Source organism: Taeniopygia guttata, chromosome 8, assembly GCF_048771995.1.
Source record: "Taeniopygia guttata chromosome 8, bTaeGut7.mat, whole genome shotgun sequence".
Lineage (NCBI taxonomy): Eukaryota > Metazoa > Chordata > Aves > Passeriformes > Estrildidae > Taeniopygia > Taeniopygia guttata.
The window spans coordinates 24,971,696-24,981,646 of NC_133033.1; the positions used below are offsets into that span (position 1 = coordinate 24,971,696).

The 9,951-nt window shown below is 40.7% G+C and overlaps 1 long non-coding RNA gene across 1 annotated transcript; it reads left to right on the forward strand.

Moving 5' to 3' along the window:
• Positions 1–2,176: 2,176 nt before the first annotated feature.
• Positions 2,177–6,489, forward strand: LOC140684661 (uncharacterized). The gene is made up of 3 exons (XR_012057253.1): positions 2,177–2,446; positions 3,275–3,340; positions 5,498–6,489. It is a non-coding gene; the product is annotated as an uncharacterized lncRNA (long non-coding RNA).
• Positions 6,490–9,951: the final 3,462 nt, after the last annotated feature.

The window sequence follows — 9,951 nt, forward strand, 5'->3', positions numbered from 1 at the left end:
AGCCAGAAGGAGTTTTGACTGCTGTTTTCAGGTACCAAAAAGTATGAGACCAAACACTGCTGTGAAAGTTTGTGGAGAAAATAAATCAACATTTTGGAACAAAAAGATGTTGTATCTTCTTTCTGGGCTGGAGTGACTTTGATCTTTAACAACTTACAAATGAATCCAAATAGAGTTTGGGGCTTTCTGAAGTTTGCAAAAGTAATTTGCATTTCAAAAGGCCCTGCAGTAAACACCGGTTAAGGTCCCAAAAGTCTTCTAAGAAGATGATTAACTTGAGAAATCCTTTGCTAATAATTAGTGAGGCTGACTCCTAGGTGAAATCACATATGGTGGAAAAAAAAACGTGTAACATGATGCACTGGAGGAAGGACTCAGAAGTCAGTTTCTTTATTAAATCACAATTAAGTTTGTGCTAGGAAGTTTTCATTTGAATTCCCATAAATGTAAAGAAAGAAGAATGAAGAATGTTTAACACCACTACAAAGATGTAGTTTACTTTTCTGGGAGCTGCTGGCTTTGGCTTTGCACTCTGGGGCTCTGCTCGCTCCCAAAGGAGCCATGGCCAGGAGATGTGTGAGAGCTGCCCGGGCTCCCTGCCCAGCCTGGCACAGCTGCAGCACACGGGGTGGCAGCCCAGCCTTGCCAGGCTGGGAATGTCTTGGTGCTGGCACAGAGGGGATGGAGTGGGCTGAAAGGCTCCGTGTTTGCCGGGCTGTTCAAAGGGAAAAGGGAAAATCCTCCTGAACTCAGCCAAAGGGACCTGCAGCCCGCTGAGGCTGGTGCTGAGCTCCTCCAGCACCAATCCTTCATTCCTGTGCATTTCCCAGCCTGGTCCGTGCAACCAATTTCCAGCACTGAATTTGGGCTCCTGTATTTATAATCTGAGTCTCCTCCATGTCCCCCGAGTTTTTGCATATGAGGCAGAGAGTGCTGTTCAGTCTCACAGCTGCTCCTCCTTTTAACCCGCCTGCCCTGCTGAGGCATTCACCGTTCAGCTGGGACAAGCTGTAGTGAAGCCAAGCACAGTGAGGCTGCCTTTGTTACTCTCTGCTGCAATTCTTTTGCTGATTTGGTGTCATTGCCGGGTTCTGACTGTGCTGGGCCCTGGCTGGCACCAACCTTGCTGCTCAGTTTCTCTGGAGCAGTTGGTGTGCAAGGTGTAAGTGTGTAAGGAAGGTTGCCAGTGCAGATTCCTGAACACAGGGACAGAACAGAGAAGGATCTGAAGTGCCACACAAGTGGCTCAAGTGGTTTAGATAGATGAAAATTATTATTTCAGATAAATCTTGTGTGGCTGACAAAACTGCACTTCTTTGATCACAAAACCTCACAAAAGTGCTGGCAGAGCTTAAGTTTTTTCCAGCAACAGGATGAATGGATGTAGTCTGCAGTTGTGAAGGACAGCTGACCATGAGCTCTCAAGTACTGAGCCACTCTTGGCCCTTGAAAAGTCCCAGTGTATGCAAAACAAAGCTGTTGTTGTTTTCTGTATCAGACACAGAGTAACTGTACTGTAGCTATCATGGAGTCATGGAATGGTTTGGGGAGGAAGAGACCTTGAAGCTCATGCTGTGCCATGGGCAGGGACACCTTCCTCTATCCCAGGGTGCCCCAAGCCCTGTCCAGCCTGGCCTTGGACACTGCCAGGGATCCAGGGGCAGCCACGCCTTCTCTGGGCACCCCCACCCTCACAGGGAACAATTCCTTGCCAATATCCCATCTAAATCTCCATGTCACAAAGCTGATGTCACAATCTGTCCTTTGCAGGGGTTATATCTTACACCTTGTGCTTTTTGTCATTTGCCAAAACACCTTTGTTTGATTTTGGTGAGGAAAGACACAAAGGAGGGATCAGAAATCTTTCAACAGCCCAGGAATCGTTCTGTCCCCTTTCCATGGCCTTGCTGCACAGACCTGAGCTCAGATGGGACAACCTCCACTCATCTCACATGGTGTGCTCAGAGCTGACCTGTGCCTTCTCCATTGGTGCAGCACAGTTTTGAAGCTGGCTTCTTTCCCCATCACCCCAGCTCTACAAAGAGATATTTAAACCAATCCTTGTTTTAAATATTTCTGTCTCCCCCTCTCACTAGACTGTCACAACACCTCCCAGATATCAATCTTTGTGATTACAGCTGAATATTGACTTTCCAGAATTCATCCTTTGCAGAGTGGCCATTTCCTCACCAAGATGGAAAAGCAACTGCCCTTGCTGAAGGTGCCAGAAGAGTTCAGAGTTCTCCTTAAAAAAGGCTGAAGAATATGTTATAAGCTTCCTTTTTAATATATATATATATCCAGCAAAAGAAGCCTTTCACAGTGCTTTCCTTAGCAGCAACAGTTCAAATGCAGAGACTGCAGAAAGGGAAAAAGATGAGTAATTTGTGAGACTATAGAAAAATTGCAGGGGAAAGCAGGGTTTAGATCACTGAAGGCTGGCATGGTGAGTGAACCTAAATGTTTCACTGTTTCTTGCTCACTGGATAAATATTTAAGTTTAAAGTCAGGGGAAAGTTATTCTTAAGGGTAAAAAAAAACCAAATTCTGAAAGGATTTTGACAATGTAAAATACATCCTCTTCCTAGCTAGCTGGTATAAAGAATGCAGCCTTTTAACATGCCTGGACAAGCTTTAAAAATGACTCAATAAATTGCAGAATTCAGCACATTTTCTTCCCAATTATTTTTGAAGAGATTCTGACAAATGTTTTCTAAAGGAGGAATGGCAGACTGTCTATTTTATTTTGGTTTTATGGTACTTTTATTTTTATCCTGTCATGAGAAGCAAATGGCAGAGTTATGATTAGGATAAGCTGTGTAAGAGGGCTCAATCTGCACAATTTATAGTGCAGCTTGCTTTAATCTGTCAGGGAACGTGTGTTATATTGCCTTTCAATAGAGGAGAGAGCTCTGGCTATATATGTTAATAAATTCCAGCCAGACAGTCCTAAAAGATGCCAACAATTGCTGGAAGTACTTGGAGCAGAAACTGTCTGCATTATTGAATCCTTGGAGGACTCTTTTGGATACTGTGGATTTCTTGAGCAAAAAGCAGACAAACAAAGAAAGCCCCCAGCGACTCTGCTGCTCAAAAAATCTTTGGGAAAAACATTGAAAATGTAGTTACCATGATATTTTTATTAATTAGGTTTTTAGAATTTACCAGCCTGATAAAATCACAGTGATGATGATGATGATTATTATTATTATCAGTGATTCCAAGAATTTTGGGTAATTCTTTTTTACGACTTTCTTTTCTTTCCTCTTCCCAGTTTTGAATTTATATGCTGTGAAACCCCTGAAGTTGTGATCTCAGTGCTACCCAAATCACAATGCAGGTTTGTTTATATATATTTAGTAATTCTGAAAATCCGCACTTGACACGGGGTGTTTCCCCCTGTTTATTTATGGTTTTTATTGGATTGCCACTGCCATCTATTTTCAAATCTTCCCCTTCCTGATGGATTGATTTCCTGTGCTGTGAGGTGAATGTGATAGGAAAATTAGATGTAGCATTTGCGCTGATAGTTTCTGGGTTTGGATTCTACAACAAGCTTTGAAAGTTGAATAACAGGATTCTTGAAATGCCATGGAAAATAATTGAGGGTTCTTACAAAAAAAGGGCTTTTCACATTGTTCTCCGTGGCTGTTTTCGCAGTGGGAGTTGCAAGAAAAAAGTCACAGATGTCAACACTGAATGTTACTGTAATCCCAAAGGAAAAGAAACAACCTCTTCTGGTTAAGGTTAAGAAAATGAAATTTATGATCTTTTCCAGAACAGAAGCAAAGGATTTGCTTCAAGTAGTGGAATATATTTAGAAAAACAAAGAACACGTGGCATTATTGCAGCCATGCAGTCCAAATCCACATTTAAATCTGGGTAAAGATTGATGAAGACTTCATGATAAGCACCAGAAAGCAGTAATATAAGAAAAAAAAAAAAAAAGTGAAATTATGATCTCACATTCATCAGAAAATCAAAGCTGCAATGTTAGAATAGCAAATGCTCAAATTTCCTATGTCAGATTATCCTCTGAGTGTCTGAAAAAAACCAGAAAAATTGTACTCAAAAGAGCCATAAACGTATTTTTTCCTAAAAGAACAGGGATTACCTTTCTTGACATGTAAAATACTTCCATCAATTAAATATTCTTCATATGGAATTTTTAAGGCTATTCCCTGGTCTATGGGATTATGGTCTTTCATCATTCAGAATCTGCGCTGATGTTTGGTTACATCATGGAATCATGGAATGGTTTGGGATGGAAGGGACATTAAATCCCATCCAGTGCCACCCCTGCCATGGGCAGGGACACCTTCACTAGCTGAGGTTACTCCCAGCCTGGCCTTGGAACTGCCAGGGATCCAGGGGCAGCCACAGCTTCTCTGTGCTAGGGCCTCCTCATCCTTACAGAGAGCAATTCCTCACAAATATCCCATTTAAACCTTCCTTTTCTTAGTTTAAAACTGCTCCCCCCTTTTCCATCATGACAGGCAGATGTAAAACATCACTTTGCAAAAACAAATCCCTTCATTCCTGAAGGGAATTTAGAATACAGAAAAGGAACATACTGTTGCTTTTTCTGGCTTCCTAATAGCAGCGTCAAATGCACCTGAATACCTCCCCTATGACAGGATGCAGACACAAAACTGCCTTTCTCCCTTCTGGACCACTGCAGAGTAGGACTGAAACTGCCTGTGAACAGGAGAGATGTGATATTTCACTGACATAAAGGACTATTACCTGTTCCACAATTTGGTTGGGCAATAGGGCACTGGGCAGACCGGAGAATGTTGCTTTACTCTAGGATTGTAACTAGATAGGTAGAAATCTCACTTAAGCTGGCTAAGAAAAATTTCTACACCTTTTATTTGCTCCCTTTCCAAAGAAGGAACAAAGTAAAATAAAATATGGAAACTTACCAAAGGAAGATGCTAAAGCTCCTATTTGTGTCTGCAAGGGTCTGCAATGTCATTTGTTTTAAAAGTCACCAGTGAAATCCTATAAAATACCTGATTGCTAAGATTTTTTTTGCCAACTCATCAATGAAGATAGCACCAGAGTTAGACTAGATAACACCTGCAATTGAATTAGTGCAGGTGCTTTTCCAGCTTCCAGCAAGGGAAGGGCCCTTTTCCCAGGTAACCAGTGGTAGGACAAGGGGAAAGGCCCCGCGCACTAGAAGAGGTTCAGGATGGATATTAGGGAACATTTCCTCACCGAAAAGCTGGCCAAGCACTGGAAGAAACTGCCCAGGGAAGGGGTGGATTTGCCATACACAGAAGTGCTCTAAAACTGGGCAGATGTGGGACTTTACAACATGGCTTACTGGGCACGTAGCAATCAGTTGAAGGTTGGACTTGACAATCTTGGAGGTCTTTTCCAGTTTTAATGATTCTATGATTCCATAGCCATAATAATTTCTAAGTGTATAATAGACCACACTGTGAAAAGGAGATAATATTTTTTATTTGACCCATTTTTTCCCCTACAGAAAAAGCACACAAAGCTGTGGACCAACAGGATTGACTTAAAAAAAAGCAGTCTCCCCTGTCTTGAGTGAAGCTCCAGCTCAGCCTACTTCTGCAGTGCTCAACTCAGTCTGAAATGGTTAATTTAAAACCCACCAGGATGGGAAAACCCACACAAACACCTTGCTTTGGGTGTGCTATTGTCTGAGTGGAAAGCACTCCCTGAACCCCACATCACCTGAACCATCTGCTCCATAAAACCGCAAACTCGCCTCGCAACTCAAATTCGACAATTTCATCCCAATTTATTGCCAAGATATTGCCTTTTCAGTGGCTGACCTCTGAAGCTGGATGTCAAGCACTCAATTATTTTCTCACGTCAGAAAGTTCTCCCAAGAAGTGATTGAATTCTTCTGGAATGAATTTTTGCTGAGGCACACCGAACGCTCTTCCGAGGCGCTGCGGGTCGTACGGCGCTAACGCTGTTACGGGCTCCCTCCCTCAGCACTGCACCTGCCTGCAAAACGGGTTATCCTCCCAAATGCTGACCTTCCCAACAGCCCAGGATTAAACCTACCTCACTGTTTCATTTTAATCTTTCCAGGAAGCTTTCAGACTGTTTTAATAAAAGATTGTCTAACAATTTAATAGAGAACAACTCGCTGCAGAATGTTTTTTTATGAGGGGCTGTGGAAGTACTAAGGATATTATTACAACCTCTGGTAAGAACTTGGGATTCATTATAAAAGTTACAGCTTTTACAGTAATTTCTGCCAAGCCTGGCTGGTATCATCACTGCTGTATCATAGCAGGGGCTGCAAAGAGCAACGAAAACTCTGGGAAATTGAGACGCAGCCCCAAGGCCCCTGGACTTCATTTACTGTCAGTGTCCATTGCACTTCCACGTCTTGACACATCTTCCAGCTAATGAGCAAGAACAAAGTTTACAGGCTTCACTCATTAAAATGCAGAGCCCAGATCTCATTTGCATGAAGCCCAAGGTACATTTTTGCCCTTAACAGTTCTTTAGGTGCTCTCTTTTGACTGATCACATAAAATGAGGGAAAAGAAAGGAAAATGTACCTTCCACTAATTGAACAAAGGGATGAGTTTAAAATGGGTAAAGGCAGCAATGCACTGAATTCCCAGAGGCACCTGCCCGAATGGAGGCATTCCTTTGGAGCACTGCCTTCTCCCTGCTCCCCTCTGCTGCTGGCATTTTCCACTTCCCAAAGGAAAATTTATAATATCTTCAAATTATAACTCTGTACCTCATGACACTTCCAGCCAGCCTGTAAAAAGCAATTAAAATAGAATATGCAGAAGGAATATAAACCCTCTTGATTCAGATCTTAACTAAATCTCCAATTAGAAGTTGCAAAAACACTTTTCCTGGAGGTGAGTTAGTCTGTAATTGTCTTTTTGCAGTTGTCAGGGACTTTTCCTCTTTCTATCTAAATTCTTTACAGGATGAAGGGTTTGGGGCTTTCAAAAACTAATAGAGATCAGTCAAGCTGAGTAGTGTCGCTGTCACTTTGTCACCAGGTTTGCTCAGCGTTTCACCTGAGCCTCAGCCAAATGCTTCACTGGATGTACCAACATCTTTCATATAACATGAAAAACTCACCAAATGTTGTATTGATTGTACCCAAATTTCATTATTTGGGAGCTAAACTCATTGCATCTGGGGTTGATAGCATTCCCTGCATGTTGTTATTGTAATTCCAGCAATAATATCTTTTCTGGGAGAAAAAGGAAGTAACCAACTTGTCCTCAAGTTTTCTTTCCCTTCTCATGCTCTTTTTCAAGTCAAAACCCATCACCAACAATTACTTTTGAGGGAGGATTTATCCCAAATTTTTATTTTGAGTTTGACACATTTTGTGTAACTTTCCATTACACAATCGGTGTTGCATCTGAAAAAAAAAAAAAAACCTACTTGGCTGCATTTCCTTTTTTACACAAAACCATGAATTTTTTGGGTCACATTACATTTTAAGTTAGTTTAAGGGAACCAAGCCATTTTTTTTTATTCATTTATTCATTTCATTTCATTTCATTTCATTTCATTTCATTTCATTTCATTTCATTTCACTTCACTACTTGCTTATCTGCTGAAATACAGTCTATAATTTCTGTTCTTTACTGGCTTCACAATAATTATGTAACATATTACAAGCTAAAGATTTCATCTTAAGCTTATGACTTAAAAAAATAATTAAAGAACTCTGCTTTTTGTCTGAATGAGGCAAAAGTATACAGGATATGAATCCCATAATTCCATCTAAAGGAAGCAATATGAGGATCTTAAGATCACTAAGAAAAATAAGAAAATGAGGAGGAATAGAAGAAAATTACTTTATCATTAGAAAATAAACACTTCACATATTGATCTGGTTTAGCACAAATACACAATTCATATTGCCAAAAATATCAAGTACATTTCAGACTTTTATCTTTGCAACATACACAGAGAACAATTACTCTTTGTACAAAACCAGCAAGGTGTATAAACTAATTTACTGCCTCAATGCCTGTAATTAATGTTTCTTAACTCAGCTCAGATCATACAGACCACATTACACCTGTAATTCCCTCAGGTCATCGGTAGTACATCTCTACAGAGCTGCTCAAAACCATTCCCAGGCCATGTTTTCTCTCTGGAAAGTGAAGATTACTGATCCTGCTGTTTCTCTGGAGGACTGCACCATCACCAACACCATAAATTCAGTAAAGACTGTGTAATTTGACAAAGAATGAAGCAAATTACAGGAGAGATTGGAGAAAATATGGTAGAAGGAAAATAGTGCATTTTTTCAACTGCCAGAGGGCAGGGCTAGATGGGATATTGGACAGCAGTTCCTCCTGGGAGGGTGGGCAGGCCCTGGCACAGGGTGCCCAGAGGGGCTGTGGCTACCCTTGGCTCCCTGGAAGTGTTGTTGGAGCAATCTGGGATAGTGGAAGGTGTCCCTGTCCATGGCAGGGGGTGGCATGGGATGAACTTTGAGGTCCTTTCCAACCCAAGGCAGTTTGGATTCAGTGAGATTCAGTGTCTTTCTGATATGGAATTTCTTTTAAGAATTGAGCAGGACTATGCAGACATGCTCCTTCCAGTGAGACCTAGCTGGGATTTGTTAGGTGGATGCTGCACCAGCCATGAAAGTCTTTCATGTCTCCAAACAGCCCTTTGGGCCTGGAAGGAAATCTCTCTATCTATCAAGTGGTCCTTTCTCTTTTCTCCCCCCATTCATCCCACATCTCATCAGCCCTCCCACAGCTGGAGCTGTGAATATCCCTGCTCAGTCTCTGCACTTTTCCTTTGAACATTGGCTATGACAGACAAATGATCCTGCATTAATTCCTGTCTGATGTGCTCCATTGGAATGTAGTCCACCATAGATTTTAAAATTCCTTCAGCGGATGGAGGAGCTCATTATCCATCTTTCTTTGCAGCTCAGGCACATGTGGCTGGGGTATTGCTCTATTAAATATGAGAACCCAAAAGCCTGTCTTGATTTAAGAACCCTGAACTCTCCATTAAACTAATTTCTGTCTGTCAGTCATAACATTAATGATATGATTAACACATGTTAAAGTAACATTAAAGGCTCTGATTTCAACTTGGAAATGAGAGGAAGTGTGTACAGAAGGGTTTTTTCTTGGCTTTTGTCTCATGGAAGTTTTGGCGATTATTCTAAATATTTTGCTAGTGGCTGTAAGGGAAGAAAAGACATTTCCAGCCCAAAAGTGATCAACAGAATTGCATTGTGATAAGAAATTGGTAGTTTAATATTCAGGTGTCTAAGTGCAGTTAGAAAGACTGTTTTTAATATGGCATTAATTCCAACTCTAATTTCTCTTTGAAAGTAAAATTTGACATTAAATAACAATGTGAAAAGTTCTGTGCTCTTATTGGCATATGGAGAGCATAATAGTCTCAGATATTTCTGTGGAAATCCTGGCTGAAACTATAGTCTGCATTTATTGCATCTATTTATTGTATATATTAAATATATAGATCATATATTTATTGCAGATATTGCATAAATGTTACAAAGAGGAGAGAGAAAGAGAAATATGTCACACACTGTTGCATGGAATATGATGAGGTTTTATTTTAGGCCTGGCTTTGATTTTCTAGACTTTTATGCATTTTTCTATTCTTATATGCAATTTTTGCAGTAATTTAAACAATTTAAATGTTTTTGCTCAATCTGGAGGAGAATAAAAATGGAGGAAGTATTTAGAAAGAGATGCGAACAGAATTTAAGCCATTGAAGCTGTACAAATATTGATGAAACAGCTGCTGAAATAAGGTCACTAAATATCTTTAAGAATCCAATGGATTTCTCAAAGCCAAAGGAATAATTCACATTGAATCCAAATAGAACCTAAGTACATCACAGACAGAACTGAGGTCCTTTGGAAGTCAAGGGTAAAATTACATTTCGTTGGAGCCAAGGTCACAAAGCTTATT